Below are 24,053 nucleotides of genomic sequence, written 5' to 3' on the forward strand. Positions count from 1 at the left end.
TTACTGGCTTTACCAACTTTTATTGGTTGGAATGTGTGAACTTTGGAACTCTTTTTAGGACTGCATGATTTTCATATTCAGTATGCCTGCATGCATATAAATGTATAGATAATTGCTATGTCTTGTACTGAGGATATGAACTGTGTAAAATTACTGTAGGAAGTTGTAAATGATGTATGAAATGAGAAATCTTTGCCCACTGGCAGTACATAGATAGAACAGAGATAGTGATGCGCAATCTCTTCTCTGTCATTTGTCATAGTACTCATCTTATAAAAGGCAGAACATATCAATAAACCTGAGTGTCAAATATGCATGCTAAACAATATATTGAATTTTCCTTTTTTAGGTCTTACCTCTTTCTTGAAAACCAGTTTACAAAAACCTCTGAGCCCAAGGGAAATGTAAGGAACTTCTACATTAATGATTTCAATTATCCATCTCAAAACATTAAATGCCAAATTTCTAAATAGCACTGTGTGAATGTACCTTTATCCTTATACTCAGTGTTGCTGAATTTCTAGACTTGCCATCCAAAGTAAAGCTTTTTGTGAGGACATATAGAGAGGCTTTATCTACAATATTTAACATACAACCATTTAGAAACATCTAAGAGTAGCGCTGATATTTTCATCTTGCCTCCCGATGCTTGAAAGACTTCAGATTTCACTCCATTGTTGACTAACAGAAGCAAATAGAAGCAACACCTTTCTACTAAATTAGTTTTAATATAAAATTCTCATGGCTGACTTCTCAATCCCACTGACCAATCCCCAAATCAAATATTTAATCAAACAATTGTGGCAATTAAACTTATGCAGGTCCAATGCCATCTTGTCACAAAATATACTTGTACCAGGAAAACAGAAATTGAAAAAAAAAAAACCTTTACAAGTTGTCACATACTTTTATTGATAGATTACAGAATTTAAGTCTAGAAATTAAAATAAACAACAAATGATTCAAGACTCTACCTATATACTATTTTAGAACCAAAAAGATCAAGTAAGTTCAAAAAAGCACATGAAAGCAAAAGCTAAACTATCTTTTTTGTCTTCAAGAAGTTGACAGCTTGCTAATGTAGAGCTCTAAGTATGAGGTGTTTTTCAATGACACCTGAATTTTATTTTTTATGAACACAGAAACACAGAGGGAAATGTAAATATTTATGCAATTGCATCTTCCTCAAATATGAATGTGTTCCTTTATGTGCCAGTTATGGTTTTGTTAAAAAAGAAAGAAAGAAAGAAAGAATATGCTAAGGCATTCGACTTTTTTTTTTACAGTATGTTATTGATAATTCTTTCTGAAAATTGTAAAACACATATTTCCTTACCAAGAGTTCATGTCTTCTTGGAATCACAACTGATTTTTCTTTTGCTTGATAGAGTTAGAAGTGAAATATCTGGTTTTATTTCCCATCAGCAGACCACAGAGATGAATGTATTTCATTTTGCATATGAGTCACATAAAAATGATGGCATCATTTTGTCGCTGTGAATAAAGTCAAAGGGCATAAGACAAAACGGTATCTACATTTGGCTTATTTTCTAAGTAGAATGTAAATATTGTCTTATTATAACAAACACATAAAGAGCAGAAATTTAAAATACTCAATCTCAAAAAGACCTTTCAAATGTTGATCCATTATTTAGATTATATTTAGAACCCATGCATTTTCACCACCACCTTTAAGGTTAATATACTTATTATACTAATATTGTTAGTTTTGTGCTCTCTTTCTCTTCCTTCCATTGCACTTGTCCCATTTTAGTTGGTGGTGCTTCTGTCACTCAGCTGCTACTACCTATTCAGTTACCTGTCTAAGACCCAGTTCTTGTTACTCTCATTAGTTTACAGAAAATTTCTCAGTTTCTCTTTCTTCCTTTTTACCTTCTTCTAAGTATCAGTACACAGTAAAACCGTGGAGCCAGCGTATTAGCAACTGACTGCTCTCCAATTCCTCTCTCAGGATATTTTCATTTTACATTGTTTATGTGATCAAAAACACAAGAGCTGGGAAAATTCGAAGGGTACCACGTGGTGGACAATTAAGGAAACACTTGCTCATGTCCATATGTCAGGTCATTATCCCCATCATCTACACGGAGATGCTGTCGAATAGCATCAGCAACTACATAGTTTGTTTCCCAGGACAAATAAACCATCGCCACTCTACCCACACCCAACCAATACCACAACAACACTGGGATTAATTTACATGAGGAAAATAGGAAAAAGTCTGGAAGGCAAGAAAAACAGGGCCCACTTCTGATATTGATCAGATTCTCCGGGTTAAAATGATCAGTCCAGTATGATTCTATTTGCTCTTAGGTAGGGGTAATTTTTCCAAAATAGTTGTAGGAGTTGTATCATTGGATTATACATTTTTTATTTCTCTTCATGTGTATATAATAATGTTGAAAACCGCATAGGACTTTATACAATTTATAACACATCCACATGGATCTCTAGATCAGACATCTCCCCTATTAGGAGATACTCACATGAACTTCAATTGACACAACCCAGTTGAAACATTTAAACCCACACGGTGAGGATGAGACCTGAATATAAGTCAAAATGCCCCATAATTTACCCTTAACCAAAAATTCCATCAACAGTAATTGTCTCAGTAAAAAGACCACTTAATTTAACCAATTTTATTATAAGCTTGAAGTTGCTGCTTATTTACCTAAGCCAGACATCCTCTACAGGAAGCCTTCTCCTACAGGTAGAATTCTTTTTCTGCATTCCAGTAACTCCTGGCTTCCCTTGCTCCTTCTGACCTAAGTAACAGCTCCCTCCTTCTCAGTTTCTCTTAGTTTTGTCCATACCTTGTAAATAAATTCTTCAATAAATCTCATCAAGTATCCCATTGAATGTGCCATCTATTTCCTGATAGATCAAATCTGCAACTCTGTGCCAGAATTCACAGTCTTTTCTACATATTGTTTTGTTGAATCTTATGAATAAGTATACTGATAATGTAATCCATATTTTATACATAAAGAAACAAAGACTCAGAAGGTTTAATAAACTTTCCCAGACACTCAGCTAATATATAAAATAACCAAAACTTAAATTATGATCTCTTACTCAAGATCTAGTATTCTTTTTCCTGTTTTTCAGTTTTCTCCTACTCCCTCCTAAATGGCTTGCCCTTGGTAACATCCATCAATGGTTACTATTGAGGGCCTACAGCCCATTGTAATGTATTGACACTGTATCCAGCTAAATTCATAGGTGTATAGGAACAACAGGCATGCATCTGACTAGTAGTCATTTTGGCCAAGAATATCTAACTATTGAGCACTAGTAAGGGGTCACATTTTTCACTGTTAGTATCAACACTGAATTTAAGGGCTGTCTCCTTATGGGTCTTTGAAAGCTTTAGAAATAGAATTCCTTTGCCTATCCTTGACAACACATTAAATAAAAGGATGGCAAATGGATAGACAGACAAGAAAAGACAAGACAAGATAGAAGACTATTAACAGATCTGGGGGGTTGGGGGTGGGTAAGAGACACCTGACTTAGACCCAGGTGCTGACCATGGAGAGAACACCAGTTCATTTAAAGCTCACTGAGTCAGTCAGCTGGCAATGCCAGCAGGTAGACTCTAGTGAGGGAACACAGGTTCTGGAGTTCCACGGAGCTATACAGATCACCTGAAAACATGTCCACGTACAGCAAAATTGCAAGTTCTGAGGGATATGGGAAAAAATAGTACTAGTAAAAATTAGGTGGGAATCCAGAATAATATGTACTTTTCATATTTGTTTGGGAGAGCAATTAAAATAAAATATTTAAAATATGCAACCCAGAACTTGGTGCAAAGTGTATGGGTGGTATAATGAAAGATATGGAGAAAGATGCTGATAACCATGGCTCTGATAAGATGGTCTCAAGATGTGGGTTGGAACTAAGATATAGGGCAGTGGATATCAGAGATCTTAACTGGAATAAAAAGAAAACTGGGAATCAGGCATGAACTGATATCATGGGTCAACTATAAGCACCTACCCTACAAACACTTGGGCTCATACAAAATTGCAACAGAAAAATGATGCCTGCTAACAACACTTCCACAGACCTCTCTCCACAGGCACTCTGGTTTCCTCTGTTACCCAAGCTTCTAAACTTATGATACAGATTAGGTCTATTTTTCCCACAACCAACCTGCAACCCAGAATTACTGTTCCTTTCTTATCAACACCCTTATTCTGAAATTTCAGGTATTAGGAAATCTGATGTCATAATTGTTCATGAGATAAGGATTCTTAGGGTTAATGTCTTCTCCTCAAGGTGTTTGTTAACCTAAGTAATCTTCAATTGGCTAAATATTTTAATGTTTTCAGGAACTACTCCCATGAGTCCTGGAACATTCATTGGTAACCATTAGCAACACAGAGAAGGTGAGTTTTGTTAGGTTTGGGGTGGACTGTTGCTTCCTAGAGCCTTTTGAGGGAAAAGGCAAAGATACAGAAGTTTTGGGGATTGTGTCTCCATTCATGCCTCTGCAGGAATTATTAGTCTCTCTTGTTATAAGGAGTCAGAAAATTCAATTGAGTTCAAATAAATTATTAAATTATTCATAATTATTTGTTATTCAATTTTCTAAAGTAATTTGTACATTTAATATAATTCTCAACCTTAAATAACCTGAAATAGATTTTTTTCTTGGAGAGTGGCAGAAATTGGTAGTAAGATTAATCTAGGAAAGTAAAGAGGCAAGAATATTTTAAAATGTACAAAAAAGAAATGTGTGTACAAACAATTACAATTCATTAAGATTAAAGCAAGGTTAATTAAAATATGTATTTGAGACAGATGTACAAACTTCTATACATGTGTACAAACTAAAAAAATATAGATTCAATAATAATATTATACTATACATACATATTCATATACACATATTCTATATATATCTGTGTATTCATATGTATGTGAGTATATATACATAATAATTAAAGGAAGTATCATTAAAAATGTAAATAGTGGTGTTGGGACCATTTATTAGCATTCCAAAAAACCGTAGGTCAATACAGCAAACAATACTCTATAAATACTAATTTTAAATGTTCAGTTAAAAACTACAGGGAACTAGCCAAACAATAGCAAAACCACCAAAAATAATTTAATATTTATAAAATTCTGGAGGACTAAAACCTTTTAAAATGTGGATTATAAGTAAAGTCACAACAGAAAATATTAACAAATTTGGTCATTTAAAATTGCTGACATGTACACACTGCTATATTTAAAACAGATAACCAACAAGGACCTACTGTATAGCACAGGGAATGTTGCTCAATATTCTGTAATAACCTAAGTGGGAAAAGAATTTGAAAAGGAATAGATACATGTATCTGTATAACTGAATCACTTTGCTATACACCTGAAACTAAAACAACATTGTTAATCAACTATGCTCCAATATTAAGTAAAAATTTTTAAAAAAATAAAAATAAATAAAACTGCTGAAGAGTAAACCATATAAAATTTTTAAAATGCAGCCAAAGGGGAATATTTGCAGCAAATGTTAATGTAAAATAAAGCATTCTTAAAAAGGGAAAAACTAAGAACTATGGACAAAGGACATTATATGTAATTCAGACAAAAGGAAATACCTTTTAGAAATTAGAAATCAGAGAAAAATAATCATCATATAGTCTAATCCAAAAAATGCAAATAGCAATGAGATATTTTTACTTATTAAAGCAGGCAAATTTTTTTCTTTTATTTTAACTTTATGTTAGTGTCACTGATATTCTTGGTGCCTGTTTAAGTTGATAAAAGTCATCCAGAAAAAAACTAGAAATATCTTTCAAAACTATAAATTATTTACTAATGATTGAAAATCAGATCGCTTGAAACTTTAGGCATATAGATGTTGTCTGATTCTAAAAAAAAGACAGTCTTTAGAGAAAAACTTTAAAAAAGCAAAAAAGAAAAAGAAAAATCATTAGTAATTACCTATAACCCCACATACAAAATTAACCACATGTAAAAGTTTGGTAAAATTTCCTTGATAGTTTCGTATGTATACAAAATTGAGCTCAATTTATAAACGTGATTGAGCTCTTAATATATAAATGTGTGTATATAATTCAGTTTCTGCTTTACTTTTTCATTTTAAAATCATTAAAGAGTGTTGGCAAGAGTCAGTTTAATGTTGTATGGTCCTCTATTGTACATCTATGCCATGGTTTATTCCCTCATTTCTTTATTATTGGACCTTGAGGCAATCTTCAAATTTCTAAATAATAATGTCAATGATAGCAAAAGTTCAGAAACAATCTAAAAGTTTAATAGCATGAAGAGTTAAAATATAATACATCTAGCCATAAAAAATAATAAATCTACAATATGATGGAAATATGTTTATGATATGATGTCTATGCATCAAATTGTAATGTAGAAGCTAGCCCTTCTAAGAAACTTTGCCTGCTTCATTACATTGTACCAGTACTAAATGTTCATCTCACTCCCATTTAATAGGTAGGAATTCTAGTCTTGTATGTACTCTGCACCTCCAGTTCTACAACGTCCCTTCTTCAGGCACCCTGTGAGCACCCAAGATATATTAGTTATATGACTGAGTAAATCTCTAATGAAAAGACTAAAGATTAACAAAGCTTTGCTAGTGTTCTTTATCTCTTTTTCTGCCAGTTAGTTGTTTTCCTTTCTCTTGTTGGCATGTAGGCATTCTTTACTCTTGGGCTTTTGGGTTAAGAACAAATGATTTTCAAAAGATTTGGAATATATATCACTTTAATTCTATCATGAGGTTACATTGAGAGAGCAACAGTCCAGGGTGAGGAAATCAGCAGTAGAGATGTATTTGGTTCCCAATTGTTCTGGCATACAGAATATCAGAGTTAAGCTCAAGAACTAGATTTCCATCTGATGATAACAGATGGCAGTCAGACATGCTTTTAACATTACTACCAAATTAGAATAGAAAATAATGCCTAATATCTTTCTTGGAAAAAAAAGAGAAAATTTACCAAATACAGCTTATAGACTCTGAAAAGTGGGTTTAATTTCAACGATCTAATATGAGAAATTTTTTCGTCTCTAGCAGCTAGAAAATCCTAAGTCATCTAATTCATTTCATTTATGAATGAAATATGGTCGAAAATTTAGGAATGCTCAATCTCTGTCCTTTTGTCTGTTTTGTCTAAGTGTCCAGCAAGATGGCTATACCGTGCTTCAAGCACCTACACTTTTGCTGCCCAAATCATCCTGAACATCCTGGCTTATTTGGACTGTGCATACAGTCCAACAGAGCATCTCTACTTTGCTTGTAACTGTCAACAGAAAGGGTGCCTTGTGGTCACACACGAGGGCACAAGTCACCCAAGTCAAAGGACAGATGAGGGAAGAGGAAGAGATGGGATATTTGTTATTCCTGTCAGTGATAAAGGGAAAGAGCTTTGCCTTTCTTTCTCAAAAGTTATGTATGGCGCTGCCCATCAGACTTTGAAAGAAAGCAGAAAACTTAAAAATGAAGGAATGTGGAAAACATCATAAATATTACTACTTCTGTTGAAGAAATTTCGCTATTTATAACGACTTCACTGTTTACATGACTGTGTAACATAAGCCTTGTCTGCCAGTTTATGCATGCACGTAATTGTTCCTTCAGGGAAATAGATTCTTCACTTAAGAGTGAGAGAGGAAAACACTATTTCTTTTCCTACAAACAGGGCAATGAAAGCCGGATTAAAAGAGGAATTTTTAAAATTTTGTTTTCTCAGTTCATGAACACACACGCACGCACGCACACACACACACGCACGCACGCACACACACACACGTGCACACATACACAGTAGTGACAGATGTAGAGCTTTAGAATGTTTGAAAAAACATGGCATTCTCAGTAGTCCACAACATACATTAAATCCTGACTTTACACTCTTAAATTACTCTCATGGAATTAATATTTACCTTAATGCTCTTACATCATAATTTTGGTCATTAAACATGCCATCGAGCTTCAAGTTTTTAAAATATAGAGACAGTAACTCATTCACCATTGAAGCCACAGCACAGTTCAAAAATGTGAATCCCAAATGTAAAATAGATAGCTAGTGGGAAGCAGCTGCATAGCACAGGGAGATCAGCTCGGTGCTTTGTGTTCATCTAGAGGGGTGGGATAGGGAAGGTGGAGGGAGACGCAAGAGGGAGGGGATATGGGGATATATGTATACGTATAGCTGATTCACTTTGTTATACAGCAGAAACTAACACACCATTGTAAGCAATTATACTCCGATAAAGATGTTAAGAAAAATGTGAATCCCATGCCAACTATGAAAGGAAAATTCTACTTAATTTAAAATTGTTATAGGTTATTTCTACCACATATAAGACCAAATTATTAAAGTTTCATGTTTTGAACTCAACAAGTTTATAGAATCATAATATTCTGAATTACAACTCTGTTTTTAAAGAGTTTCCTCTTGGATTTGAGTCTGCTTTGATTCTTAAGAGAATCCTCAAAAGAAAACAGTTTTTGATTTGAAAGATCACTACTCATTTGCGTAACATACCAAAAACAGAAATTTTCAAATAGCAAACCAATATATACTTAGAGCCATCAAAATATCCTATATATTAATAGTGGCAGGTAAAGTTTACTGAGTACTTACACAATGCCAGGCTCTGTGCTATTCCACAGAATATTTAAAAACCATCTCTTGAGGCATCTCTCCCTGTTATTATAATACTCACTTTATAGAAAAGGCAAACTAGGTCTGAATAGGTTAATAACTGGTCTAGGATCACAACACCATATTAACTAGAGCTAGAATTCTAACCCTCTTTTCACTGATTCCAAAGCTTCCACTCTTATGTACTGCGCTCTATTGTTTGCTGAATAATAATTGTGCACCTCTGACATTCCCTGTCTCCAACATTATAGGTGCCAGCACCCTGTATTTGCCTATATCCTCATCCTCATGGTTGCCTAAGGGAGGAAAAAAGTAAACTTTAATTTAACAAACCTGAATAACCAATGTTGAGATCAAAGGCTTGTGGTCCTTTTAAATCATATTTTAATCAAAGCAAATATGTATTTTCTTGGTTAACACATGTTGGGCACCTACTGTTTACAAAGCATCCTGTACACATAAGTAAATGTTATAATTTTTAATGAAGCAAAATATCTATATTACCTCAACAGAGTATACACCTGTAATAGGATTTGGCATGATGGGTATCACCAATTTTCACATCATCTGCAACTCATGAGTAAACAAAAGAAGTAATTTTTAGTGAATGTCTTTTTGAACAAAAGTGAATGCAGAAGAAATAATAAAAGCAATCATTGATGGGAATATAGAAAGTTAAGCACTAAATCCTATCTAAGGAGTAAAAAACAATAAATTCTCCCACTGAACCATAGGTTTATACTTGATCTCATACAATAGCATGTAAATGCAACAACTACAACTAAAGAATACAGTTGTGGAAAGATGCACACCATCAGTAACTCCTATTAATGTTACAGAAACACGTAATTGAAAACAGTTCGACTCACATGGAATACTTGGATTTTACTAAATTTGCTCATCTTCTACAAACCCATCAGTAAATTCACACCACTGAGCATAGTTGGGGTCTGGACACCAAAACACCAAAGAAGCCTAGAAGTTAAAGCTGCCACACTGAACATTCTGACATCTGTACCCTAGGATGTATTAATATATCTAACTCTGATATGTTTACTCTGTTTACCCTAGGACAAAATAGCTAGAAAAAGTCAGCAGACTTTGGCCAAGGATACTTTCTCCTTATTTCTTAGCTAGGAGAAAAGATGGAAGAGCTCTTTCTCCTCCATGGATACAGACTACATTTTTACTTCCTTGGATTCAAAGACCGGTTTTTACTAAGCGACTCCTCGGGAAGCAGCATGACAGTGCTCAGGGGAAGGCTGAATCCCATGTCTAGTACTTAAGTGCTCTATCAACTTGGGCAAGTTATTTCACCTCTCTGCTTTGATTTCCTTCGTCTGCAAGGTGGGGATAATAACAGTATCTACCTCAGTAGGGACTTGAATGGATGAATGGATGAAAGTGACCATGTAAGTAAAGCCCTTATCACACTGTGAACACGCAATTAACATTCACTTCACTTCCCAACCATCATCGATGACGAAAATGGTGGCTACGAACCTCATTGTACCTGTTTCCTGTAAGAATCCATCAGCCTTTCTGTTCTGACTCCCCTCCCATGGTAGTCTCCTAGTAAGTGAACTGTTTTATTCCATGGCAAACATTCCAACTGAGCCCCTTCTCTGTGACCCCCCCCCCAAGGAAAGGGAGAATAAGGCTAGACCCGGAAAGGTATCCTGATGCCCCCTGAGGACATTATGCTAAGTGAAATAAGATGGTCACAGAACGACAAATACTGCATGATTCCACTTATGTGAAATATCTAAATGGTGAAATTCATAAAAACAGAGAGTAAAATGGTTGCAGGGGCTTTGGGAACATGGACATAAGGAGTTGGGTAAAAAGTTTCAGTTATGTAAGATGAAAAAATTCTAGAGATTGGCTGTACAGTCTTGCACCTATAGTTGAATACTGTACACTTAAAATTTTGATAAGAAGGTAAATCTCATGTTATGTGTTTTTTACCATTAAAAAAAGGTATCCTGAGATGCTGAGCTATGCTAAAGAAGTTAGGCCAATAGCAAAAATATGTGCTTTCTATATATTCCATTTGTTTTTGCTAAATCCCTAAGAAAAGAGACCCAAAAGATACTTTCAAAACTTACATTACAGTTAGACGCTATCTGACACTTTGTGCCAGATTCTCCCAATCTGTCAGCTGCTGTCTGTTAGAGAAATTTCATGCCCGGAAGCAGTTGGGGCACATAATAATTCATAAGTGTGACTTCCAGGAACACCCACTTCACACAATACCAGCATTAAGCATCCAAACTCCTCAACTGTAAAATACAAGGAGAATGGCACCAATAGAATGAGGATTTTAAAGGGGCTGTGGATTCAACAATTTCAAAGCTTTAATCACGTAACACTTCGTGTTTTCCCAAACATTAATTTCTCAGATTAAGTAGGAGCATCTAAATTGGTATTGTGAGACCTGGGGAAAAAATAGTGTTTCTTCTAAATTGAAATAGTGACACTATCGACTATTATAAAAATAAAAAGGGATGGCAAGGAATAAAGTTCTCAGCAATTGGAAATGCATAGCAGAATGATTACAAGTGTGTGTCATGCATTCTGTCATTTCTAATCATACACAGATAAGACTTCCCGTAGGCAAAAAAAGGTCTATGAGCATATATGTGCACAATTTCATTCCTGAATTAGGCAGGGAGTATCTTCACTGGCCTCACAAAATAAGGGAGAAACGGCTACATCCTTCAAACGAAGACCATGTTGATTAAACACTTGAAACAGGAATGAGTCAGGGAGTGATGGATTTTAAGTTGACAATTGAAGCTCAGTCTTTTCTTTATCCTTGAATAATAACATAAATGTGAAAAAACCAAAACCTTAAAGACTTTAAACCTCTTAATTAATATGCAGATATACTGTGAAATTTTTCAGAATTCTTCATATTACTGGAGATTTTAGTTTTTCACTATTGATATTATGGAATGTATTTCTTAACTGACATGATTTTTTTACTGAATATTAATTTCTAAGGTATTTAGAAAATAGAAATAGGTAAGTAAAATATTTTTAACCTCAAGACCTAAAAGAAAATTCTTGCAAATACAGTATCAGCATTCTTGATATGTTTTAAAATAGATATGTACATTTATGTAGCTATCAAGCACTTAATAAAAGATGACTACTCAAGGCAATTTGCAAACTATGGTTTCATCGAGATACATGTCAGTGGAAATCAGGGACCTTCAGTTCACCGTCTTTCTAAACAAGTATGCCATAATCTTTGCTAGCTCTGTTTCCGGTTTCCATGAGGCCATCATAAATCTACCACACTGCACGGTCTCCTCAGAACACAGTCACAGATTCAAATGCTTGAAAGTATAGTGAACTATACCTTCAGCGGGTCTATATCAGTTAGTAATCTCCTTCACCTGTGGGGCATATTTCATTTTAACAAAATCGTCATAGAAATGCACCCATCGCGCTTAAAATCTATCCATTATTATCACACTTTATGGAAAACTATCTTTTCTGTCAGCCTAGAAACACGAAATAGGAATGGACACTCCTTTTAATGTCTGTACACAAATGGTTTGTATACAATGTCTACTTAATTAGCCAGGGTGGACTTTGGTGGATTGAATGCAAACATAGATTCAAATTTTTCTCAATTTGTCACTGCTGATATTTAATTTGTTTTGATCTAAAACTGCTAATGTTATCCAAGTGGAAGAAACAACTAAGATTCATTATTTTAGATTTATTTCTAATACTGAAGGTGTCTGCTAAAAAAAATTAAAATAAAATGTATGAAATTATTTAATTTTCATCCTTCACACTTAAAATGGTATATTAAAATCAGAAAACTGTTTAAACCTTTCCCTTTTCTGGAATTACAGTTTATAGTTTTGTATTTATTGAATGCATTCATAGGCTCCCTGAGGATGTGAAATGTATGGAAATATATGTGCATTACTAAAGAAAGAACTAAATTTATTCTTTCCCCACATCATGCTCTTCTTTGCAGTGGAGGTTTTTAATTCAATACAGAGCTAGAATGAGATGGAGCCAATTTCCTGGTCTATATGTGTGACAAATGCTAAAAGTGGCACAAGATTAACAAATTAGTTGAAGTATAGATCTTAAAAGATTTTTTTCTGTGTCTCTAAATCAAAATTCATATTTTATTTGAAACGAAACCTTCTTTAGAATTCAAGAATGACCGAGGATCTTTTATTTCTCTGTATTTAAGATGAAAAGAGAGGATTTATGACAACATACTTGCAATTTTTTTAAAAGCAAATTTTATTTGTAGGAAAGCTTACAAAGATTATATATTTGGAATATGAAATTATTTTAATTGGAATCCAGTGACTTGGGTTAATAATTCCAATGTGTGATTTGGTAAAAAAAAAAAAAAAAAAGTCTTTTTTTTTCAAAATAAATAGTTATTCCTAAAATAAAAGCATAAAATGAATATCAGGGGTAAAATTTATTTATTTCTGTATTTTTGTGGGTAAAAATAATGTTTACAGTGTTAGGTCCCAGATAAATATACTTGCTTTTCTAATAACATTTCTTACATTTGATTTTAAGTGAAAACTATCAAAGCTTGGCTGTTTTACCTAACTTCAGAATTATGTGTTGATATATATCTAACACCAAACAATAAAAACATCTGTGACAATAAAAGCATGGAACAGTTGTGGAATTGTTTAATTTAGGAGAAAATGGCTATGTTTGATAATCACGTGTCCATGAATGGATTTCTCCTCTTTGTCGAGAAACTTATATTTTGCAAATTTTTTTTTTTCTTAAAGGAACGAACTTATGATGTGTAAGGGATTTTTATAAAGGTATTCTGAAATACGTGTTTTGGATTTAGCTCATTCATTCAGGTTGAAAGCTTTGTCACATAGACCACCTGTTTTGCTTGGGCTTAAATTATGTAAAAATACAGCATCTTAAAGCAAGCACAGTCTTACTTGTTGTACCCAAACCCGATAACATGCTTAAAATTCAAGAAGAGTTCTATGCAGGTTGTATGTCTCAGTCACCCAATCTCCTTCCACATATCTGTTCATGTTGACAGACTATGTCATAATACATCAACAGAAAGATCAGCACAGAAGAACAAAATTTCATCGCCTGACAGCAAGAGGAAAACTGATTTTCAGTATTAAATTAGTACAAATATACCATTACCTCACTTCCAATGAGTCTACTACCTTTAAAAAATAAGGCATCTGCTATAATCACAAGTATATGCAAAGGCAATTAGGTTCGTTTATTTCTTTGGTCTCACCCTTTGACTGACAGCCTATTTTCATTTATCTTTTACAAGTTATTTTATTTGTTGTATCTTGGAAACAACTTAGAGAATTAAAAAAATACAATTTCTTCCTGAGACATGAAATATTACATATGTAAAAATATATATCTGCCAAATGTTTGGAGGACAATCTCTCCTAGACTAATCATGAGCAGGAACCTTCTGGCCATTGAAATGGAAATGGGTATTTAAGCTTCTGAGAAAAGTTCGGTACCTTTTTCATATAACATCTTGCTCTGTTTGAATTTCAGGAGAAATTTACCAATACCTGTAATAAATAATGTCTTTTGCAGCCTAGGGCATCATCTGCCACTTAGGCTTTTAATTTTGCCCCTGTTTGAACACCCTGCAACATATGCACTTCTCTTTTGTCTATTATCCTAGAGTTGTGCTATTCCCAAATATTGACATCATCTACTTTTATCAGCATTAACTGCTCTGAAGCTTCCCAGGCTCATGCTCGGCTCTATTTCTTCCTATTGATTATCTTCCTCACTCCAGCAGGTAGCTAGCCAGCGAGGCTGTCCTGAGAAATAGCTTCCAATGACTTTATACGCACAATTTACACGGAATTGTTTAAAGAAGATATTAGCCTCAATACAAATCAGTGAACCTCATTTAGTCAATACTGCACAATTCCGCTGTTGGCACCCTGTCACATGTTTGACTTTACAGTCAGCTGCTGCACCCAATCTGCACATTAGCCATAGTATTTTGTTTCATATTAAAATGAAGCTGGGTTTTTTCGCTTTTGCTTTTCTTTTTGAAATCTTTTCAGTATACTTTTTACATCACCTCACTGAGCCATGTGATAGTAATATATTTTGAAATACAAAAACCTGAGATTAAATGTTTGATTTTTGACAGTGTTCTTAAATATAATAAATTCAAAAGGAAATACTGTTAAGTTAAAATGGAGTGTTTTTCATTAAGTCCAATCAAATGGTAGACAACAAAGGATCTTTTATTTGAGAATATGAAGTGAAAATGAAAACCAGAAAACCTTTACTAAGAAAAGGTCCAGCTAAATTATGTTGGAAGGAGGTCTCCAGATTGAGCTTGGGTGTTTCTTTTGCTAAAAGTGAATTAAACTAAGATATGTTATGAAGAAATATTTTACAAAGAAGCAAAACTTAATGCTTTGTAGAGATGAAAATAAGGTCTAAGGACGGTTGACTTTGAAAATAATTCGAAAGAAAGATCACATATGAAAAAGATTGCCACAGCATCTGATCTTTTCTTATAATCATAACAGGGAAATGTTTGGGGGAAAGTAATGCTGCCATGGCAATGCTGTAAAATTCTAGAAGGGGTGTTTACATTTCAGAATTACCCCTCCTTAAACTACTGGTTTATGATAGCTAATGAGATGATATCCAAATGTTGAAAACGGGAAAATTCGAATGAAAATCTAAATGTGAAATATAATATAATGAAATAACTAAGCAACATAATACTACTCTGAACGTTTGTGCAAATATTGCAAAATGAACTGCAATACATTAAAATTCTTCAGTGGTTGTGTAATACATAAGTGAAGGTTTACATATAAAACTTTAGCTATCAAAAAAAACAGGATCTTTATATCATATTATTCTAAATTTTTTACTTGAAAACATCACTAACATCTTGGGGTGCATTCTGAAAAGTTGTCATTAAATCTATTTGCATATCTCTTTGTAAACTGAAGTTCAAGGTAAAATAGTGCATGCTGATCAAAATAGTATATTTGTTATAAAATGCATCCTTTAGCTTTAGTGGGTGAGTGGCAGAAAGCTTTGGAGAATATGAATTGTAGAGAAAATAATAATTTCAGGTTTAAAGATTTTAAAGGGCTGAATATTTTTTCTGTAAGTAAGAAGTAAGAGTTGAACACAATGACAATTTTAAATGAGCTATAGTTATAATAGTAGATTTTGAAAATTAATACAGAAAAAAATTAAAATTACATAACAAATTATTGTAAATATTTCAAAATTTTCTCTTTTTTACTATAAAATGTTAAAGGTGATTTTTGTATGACCTTTGCTTTCATTTCCTTTCTCTTTAAATATCACTGGTACGGAGCTGGAGCCCTGAAGCCCAGGTAGAAAAGACACACTGAAAGATGGCCAGTCTATCCTGACTGTACATTTTTTCACACATTTATTGCAAACTGACACTCATATAACAGCTTTCTTTTTTTTTTTAATAACAAAGAACAATTCCAGTATCAAGGGAAAATCATATCTCAGAAAAGAGAGAAATGCCATAACTGCATATTCAGGCTGCATAAACCAAGTATGGCAAAGATAATTGTAATATTTGTGTGTGACAGCATTTTACCATTTAAAGAAGTCAGTAATCTAAATTTGAGAGTATTTAGGTGTAATTGTGTATATGTATGTATATATCATATATTACATGCAATGCACAAATATAAATTTCAGCCCCAAATGAAATGCACAAACATTTCATTTGTCTTTTTTTAGTTTAAAATATTCTTTGATGAATATGTATTTATATATTAAATATACCTCTACCAACTAAATTATGAGATTTCTTGCTAGTCCATATGTCATATGATATTCTACTATTAAATAAGATTGTATACTTTATGTATTCACTTAAACACAGGAACATTCTGAATGAAGCAAACGTAAGCACAAGCAATACACACAAATTAAGATAGGTTTTTAAACTAACAGCAACAAAATAGTCTGATAAACATTTCAAGTAAATAAAGACACTGATATTTTTTCCCAAAAAATTATCTAAATTAACTCTAATGCTTTAAATGTAAGTGAATGTTGTTTTCAAATTACGTCAAAACATAAAATTCTCAATGATTCTCCATAGTAACTTTCAAAAGAAACTAATTTTTAAATAGCTTTGATTAAATTCCTAAAATATAAAGGAAAATTATTTTTATTTTCTGTTTATTAAGACCCATCTATAGCGGAAAACATGATTCCAGATCTATAATCTTTATAAACATTATGAATGTTCATATTTATGATGCATATTAAAGATTAATGTTTAAGATGTATAGTGACCGCCTATACAGATTACCAAGATGATGGCAAAAATCATGCATATCATTTCAGTGAATTAGTTTTAGTAGCTTAAATGTGCTGTAGTGAGTCCAGCTATTTCAAATAAATCTTATTTTCTATAAATATTCTGACTAGTATAACCTAGTCACAAAGGATATTTTACACCAAAATTTAACTTTAAAAAATAATATTGAATTCTATGGGATACTATCCTTTCTAAAAATATAAATTTATCTAAACTAAGCACACATACATACACACTCACACATACACACACAAATTTTGTCGGTTTTGTCATTAAAGTAAACTGAAAATGAAGCCATTAAAGTGATTATTACATTGTCATCTATGGAACTATGTAGCTTTTAAAATATGTAAGCATTTCATTTAATCCTAATTTTACATATTTAACAATATATCGGTAACTATTGTCATTGATTTTTATAAAGTGTAAATATTTTAAAATATCAACTAACACATGTATCTATTCTAAGACAATTTCATTCGCCTAAGAATGTAAAATCAAACTAAATAGCTAATTGAGATATTTCATAATGTCTCCATTTTACAGAAAAATATGTATTAACAAAGTACAGCATTTAAGGAAATTAATGTTAGCCTTCTTATACATAGAGGGTACATTTGTGCACCTATTACTATCTATATAAGTATAGATATATCATTATATATGTCTTGTCAATCTATGTATTTTGTGCAGAGAAGAAAAGCATTCTCATAACCTAGACTAAAGCAATAAAGGAGTGTAGGTATGTGTGTATGTGTGTATCTGCTTGTAGAGACGGAGGAAAAGTATTGGTAGATTTACAGAGAGGTATTAAAGTAGAATATTAACACGTTTGAAAATGAATATGAAGGCATTATACTATATAAAGAAATATCATTGATAATTTTTCTTCTCTCTCCTTCCTCTCTCTGTATGTGAGTGGGTTCTGCTGCTAACAAGGAAATGAACACTTGAGATAAAAGGAAAAGATAACTGTATAGAAATTTCACATGGGTATTTTGGTTAAAATTACTAAATTAAAATTTAAATTCAATTGGGTTTTCTTTTCTGAATTATGAAATAAGGAGCTTGTAAAATGGGCATGAGAATCACAACATATTTTGAAATATTTCTATTAAAATTTTCCCATATAAATATTTGTATCATTAGTACCTTATAATATTACAAAATATTCTGAAGGAATGTATGAAAATAGCATGAAATAAACCTGAAGGGGTAATCTTTGTAGCATAAAGATCAAGATTCTAAGTAAAGACAAAGTTCCTTATCATTTGATTCAGCCATAACTGTTTCAAACCTCCTGGTTTAATGATTTTTATGTATTTCTACTTGTTGGTTTTTCAAATTTGTCATTGCTTCAATATTCTAGGGCTGAAAAGGAAGTAATGTAGGGGGTAAAACAAGAATTTACATAGCCACCTAATAGTTAATATCTTGACCACCTTAAGATTATGCATTTAAATAGTTTTAATCCCAGTAATTCCAATGCTACAGCATCCAGGGGATGCTATTAGATGCCTTCAACAGATAGATGTCTTCAGTGATACTTCATAGCAAGTATCATTTACTAGTACCTGACTACCTAGATTCCTGAGGCTTTTAGTCTAAAAACACATTTCTATATAAAAAGAACCCCATTTAACTATAAGGGTAACAATGATGTTGGTCATGAAGTTTACAAAAGTGGTAGACAAAAAGTTATCTGTAACTCCCAAGTGGACATATTCATTCCCTAATTCCTAGATAATTAACCAAGATAAAACTATACCTTGATCACCTCTTTTCAACATGGTAAATTAATGATATAAACTAATGATACAGTGGAATCAAAGTGAGTTATGGGGGTGGGGGAGGATATGGGGGATGGAGAGAGAAATACCTTTTTCCTTGGCTCCACAAAGGGTTGAGGGCCTAATTATTTTTAAGTATAATCCAACCAACCTCTTCTCATGCTTAGCTGCACTGAGTGACACTATTTGTGATGCCCAGTGTGCTGAAACTGAGCATGTTGCTGTCAGTTTAAAAATGACTATAATAAAAGTGACCATGAAGATGGATCTTGTGATTTTGCGTTTCTAATCAGTCATCTGTGAAGAACACTTTTGCTTTGATTCAGCAGACTGGTGACAGCCATGATTGATAGTGCACAAGGATGAAAAAAGGTTATTAACTGTCTTCCTATTAAGCTCAATGTTTTACCCCTCTAGGTGCATCTCATACTTTAAGTTAAAATACTTACTCAGGTAAGGTCAAGAATGAACTCTATGGAGGTGGTATCCATTCTGCTGAAAACGAGCAAGGCATCCTTACATAGATTTTTTTTTTTTAATTTAGCACTTAAACTACATTTAATTCCACCATCTTATTCATTAGCTAAAAAGAGAAATTCCCTCTTTCCAACAGCATCCTATGGTGAAAACACTAAATGTACAGAAAATAGCTTTAAATGTAAAGATTTGAATGTGGAGCTGACTAGCAACATGTGTGTGGTATGTATGTAAATCTGTGTTTAAACAGATGGTCATATACGTATAATCTGAGGGTATTTTTAAGGGTAGACACTAAATTGATTTATGATTACAAAATAAATATCTGCATAATATATTCAACAATTGTTTAATTTTAGATAATCTATACATGGCAGAGAAAAAATAATAAAGAAAAAATAATCATTTCTAAGAAACTCAAAGGATCTAATAGACTATCTAGATATTTGTTTTGATTTAAATGTAGTATATTAATTTATGAACTTCATCTTATTTTAATTTTTTTAAATTAGAAATATTACATATAGATAAATATTTGAATGACAGTATCTGTGCACATCTTTCACTAGCATACAGACGCACACCCGTACACAAGTAGTATTATAGAACCTAAGGTATTCCGCTAACTGAGAATGTACCATTCATTAAATGAAATAATAAAATTTTTAATGTTATCATATTTCCTGTATTCCTTTATTCTTACTGAAGCCAAAATGTACTGAAAGATTTTTGCACACTTTATTTAACTTCTCTTTAAAAACATTTTAAATTTACAAGTTTGTTTCTGGGCGATAACGAATTAAATATATGCATTTTAATTTAAAATTGTGGTATTATGTTTCTTCCTACAATTCCCACTGTAAACACTCAGTACATGGCAAATGTAATATGAATTAGGCAAAAATATTAAAGGATGTCAATAACTTGGCACTGAAATAACCATTTAAACTATAACCAAATTTCAGTTCTATGTGCTTGGCGGTTCTTCACTGAACAACTCTGCAGAGTGGCACAGACTAAGAAAATGTTACCAGCATGTTATTAGAGTTTCGGTACAGGGAATATCATACTATGTCCAAATGTTTTCTCTAGTATATCACAACCTGTTTCTCCAATATGAGTTATTATACCCATTTTGGGTCTGTAATAAATTATATTTTGAAAATGCACTGTTTTAATATTAGGATCCATCAACAATGAAATATAGAGAAAGTAAGGAAATGAAGTTCAAGATTTCATTGAATTTTTCTCTAGAGCCACAAAAATTGGCTCTCTGTCCTACTTGCTTAATATTACAATTGCTGTTTTAAGAAACCTTTCCAATTCTCTAGGATTTTATGCATGCCAAGGATAATTTAAACACACACTGAGAGCCTAAAAATGTTAAAATGTTAGATCAATATGAAAGCTGTTTACTTAGTGAATTGTGTTTATGTGAAGTGGACTTAAGGGTAGATTTTAGAATTCATACAAGATTTCCTCAATACGACACATTAACTTCATTATTAAATGGATTTCTCTTTCTGCCTTTTCCAACTTCAACAGACAAATGCGTGTTCCGAAATTTAGAAATCAACGATGAGATAAGTGATTGAGGGGTTTATATGATCAATGATAAAATACTGTACAATTATTTGTCAAAGTTTTCACAGCGGAATTATAATTATAATGGAGAAATAACACGTTGTGTTTCTCAAAAACATTGTGTGCTTTTAAAATCAAAAAAGAAAAATGCAGTTTCTATCTATTTTATGTTAATTAACAAGATGTTCTAAAATATTAGTGAAAGTCCTGTCTTCTTCCATCTGCCTACTTGGGAGTTTCTTAAGGAAAAGGAGGAAATACAAAGTCTGGGTAGGCCCAAGAGGGACACACAGATTTCCCAGTTACCCATTTCCTAGTCTTCTCTGTTTCTTCTCTAGAGAATCAAGATCTAGAACACACATTACACACAGAACACATTTTAGGAAAGAACAAGGCAAAGGCAGTTTCAGGTAAAGTTTAGGTCATTTCCAAAGCAATTAGCATGGCTGAAAGTGATGTTGAGCTTTTGTAGAATCCAACACTTAGCAGACAGTAAAAGTGAAAAGTGCCACAGTTTCTTGTATCCTTTTGGAACTCCAGAACAGAATGTTTCATTAATTTTGTTCAAGCAAGTGATGGAACTGGTGAAGAAAAGCCCCACACCTTTGTGCAAACCCCTTAAATTTGGTTCTGAGGCTACTGTGATTTGGTTTCATGGAATACTGGGGCACAAGGCATCTTTAGTTTACACTACCTAGGGCTTTGATTACTTTAGCTTGAAAGTCTCTTCCGAAGCCCTTCCCATCCTACTTGCATCCCTCCTCCTTCTTCTCCTTCTCCCCTCCTCCTCCTCCTCCTCCTCCTCCTCCAGACCTACGAGGGGACACAGGGTAGGGGTATGAACCGGGTGGTGCACATCTGTGTAGCCAGACCGCGGAGGCTGACAGCTGCTGTCCACTCCCAGACTGTGTACCTGAGCGTAGAGGCCACTCTGCTCTTCTGCCCAGCCCACTCCAGCCTGCAGTGTTGCTGCTGTCACACCAGCCGGTGATTTGATAGGCTTGTCGGGTTGCCATGGTGTTGACTTCTTGCCTCTGAGGAGCTGCCCAATGACTGGAGGTCTGGGATTAAAGCGGGAAGAGGCAGCGGCCGCAGCGAATTTCAGCGGCAGCTGCAGCAGCAAGAAACAAGAAGCGAGAGGACGAGGTCCTTAGACTGAGCTCCGCTCGCAGCCAGGGCTGCCTGGGAGGGAAGGAGAGGAAGGGGGGGAAGTTTGGAAGGATGACCACTCGAAGCCAGAAGATGCAAGTGAGGCGTTTGAGACCCGCTCAGGAATAACTCATAAGCAATCTGCACGGGCTGAGAGGGAAAATCGTCCAGAATTCGTTATTATTCACATAAGATATTACCCGGGCGGGGGGTGGGACTGGGGTGTTAAAAGGGACTTAAGTGGGTGATATACTGCCTCCCCAAACCCCCTCTCTTCATTTGGGCAACGAAGTAATTTGACAAATAAAGAGGGGCTATACAGAGAACTTCAAATCTGGAGAGCTAACTTATTCCGAGAAGAGAAAGTGCAACTAGACGGCAACCGAGTAAATGAAAATAGTTGCCGGGGAGCACGGCCGGCGGGGGCGATGCGGGCTGGTGGGGGCGGGGAGGGGGAGGTGCGGAGAGTGCGTGGGACGCACAACCCCGGACCGGAACCGTAAACTAGGCAATGAAAGGGAAAGAAACCGCTTCTGTTATAAATTAGTAGGTAGGTGAAGGTTACGCAAAGAAGAAAAGGGAAAGTAAAGCTGTTAAAAGAATAGAATAAAACCCCTGGGAGTTGAAATCGCAATCCCCCCTCGCCCGCTCCCCCCCCAACCCCCCCACCCCCGGCTCTCCAATCCAAGGGGAGGAGGAGGAGGAGAAAGAGAGTGCATTCTGGTGTGATGAGAACTCTCTGGAATGTCTGGAGGAGAGGATAGGAGCGCGAGGGTAAGAAGACCCGGGTGCTAAATAAATGGCGTGAGAGAGAAACGGGGGAGGGGCGGGGTAGGAAGGAAATATTCGGCGATTCACCGGAGGGACTTGGAGATGCAGAAGAGTGAGATTCCAGTAGAAGGAAAAGAAGTGCAGAAGTTCAGACCTGTAGCGTAAAGGAAGGAGGGAACGACTAGAGTCAGTAAGAGAGAAGGCGGAAAAAGGTGTGTGCTGCTGAGGGAGGGCGTGGGAAGGCACCCGCTGTCACCTGGAGGGAGCGACTGCTAGGACCGAGGGCAGAAAGGGCAGAGAATTGTACGGACGCTGGCGGTGGCGCGAGCACCGCGGGGCAGCACCGGCGAGCTGGAACCAGGTGCCGTGCACCCGCGCCCCGGCTCGGGGCGACGCAGGGACTTTTCTGGCAAGAGGAAGAGCTGCTCGTTCACCCTGACGGAGTCACGATTCACCGCGAGTCCCAAACACACGCCTCACTAACTACTTTACAGCCTCTTTCATTGATTTTCTTTAACAAATAAACAGAATACCCGTTACAGCAACACTTCCTCTTGCTGCAGCTAGCTAGAATGCCAGAAGCTCTCTGATGGTTTCATTTCTCCGGATAGCAGTTTTTATATCTCTAAATAAATTGTTTTCCTTCACTTAAAGGATCAAATGTGTGATTCCATTCAGTTTTGGGGAGTCCAGTCCTCGCCCCCCCCCCCTCCTTCTATAATTTGGGAATCACCTTTTAGAATAAGTAGAAGACAGGTTCAGACACAAGTTTGCAGATCTGGTAGGGCTCACTGACATTTGCATATTAATTTTTGCTAATAAGAAGTAACTCAATTTGGAAGGAAAACGCCGGTAAAGAAATTGATTCCCTTGCAACTGCAGGGAAATTAACACTAGTCCGAGAGCCACACCTAAGCTACTCCCCTTGAGTTGTCTCTTAAAAATATTTCCTTTAAAAATAAAGTATTTATTTTAAAGTGGCCCCCCTTGAAGAGCGGTTCTGCTCGAGGTTCTTCCATACATGTCAAAGGGTTGTTGAATTATTCATTATTGTAATTACTATCATCATTGTCATTATCCTTTTCCATGTGGAAATAATTTTATTATCGTAATTTGATATCTGAAGAATTTCCTGTTAGTCGTTTGATAATCACTTTTTTCTGCTGAAAAGAAAAGTTTTGTTTATAAATGAGATAGGGAAAATGTTTTAAATGCTTTGATGTTTGCTAT

General features: G+C 34.7%; 1 long non-coding RNA gene across 5 annotated transcripts in view; it reads right to left on the reverse strand.

Moving 5' to 3' along the window:
* The window catches only part of LOC309646377, a 52,051-nt gene that overhangs the window by 19,416 nt on the left and 8,582 nt on the right, over positions 1-24,053 (reverse strand). For 3 of the 5 annotated variants that reach the window (XR_014255315.1, XR_014255317.1, XR_014255319.1), the window contains 2 exons: positions 21,817-22,014; positions 1,337-1,494 (listed from right to left, as the gene is read on the reverse strand). This is a non-coding gene — a long non-coding RNA (uncharacterized lncRNA). The remainder of the gene's footprint in view (positions 1-1,336; positions 1,495-21,816; positions 22,015-24,053) is intronic. The other 2 variants (XR_014255316.1, XR_014255318.1) reach the window with 1 other exon arrangement.

The sequence above is a fragment of the Balaenoptera physalus genome, assembly GCF_965194825.1.
Source record: "Balaenoptera physalus genome assembly, chromosome: 17".
NCBI classification, from domain to species: domain Eukaryota; kingdom Metazoa; phylum Chordata; class Mammalia; order Artiodactyla; family Balaenopteridae; genus Balaenoptera; species Balaenoptera physalus.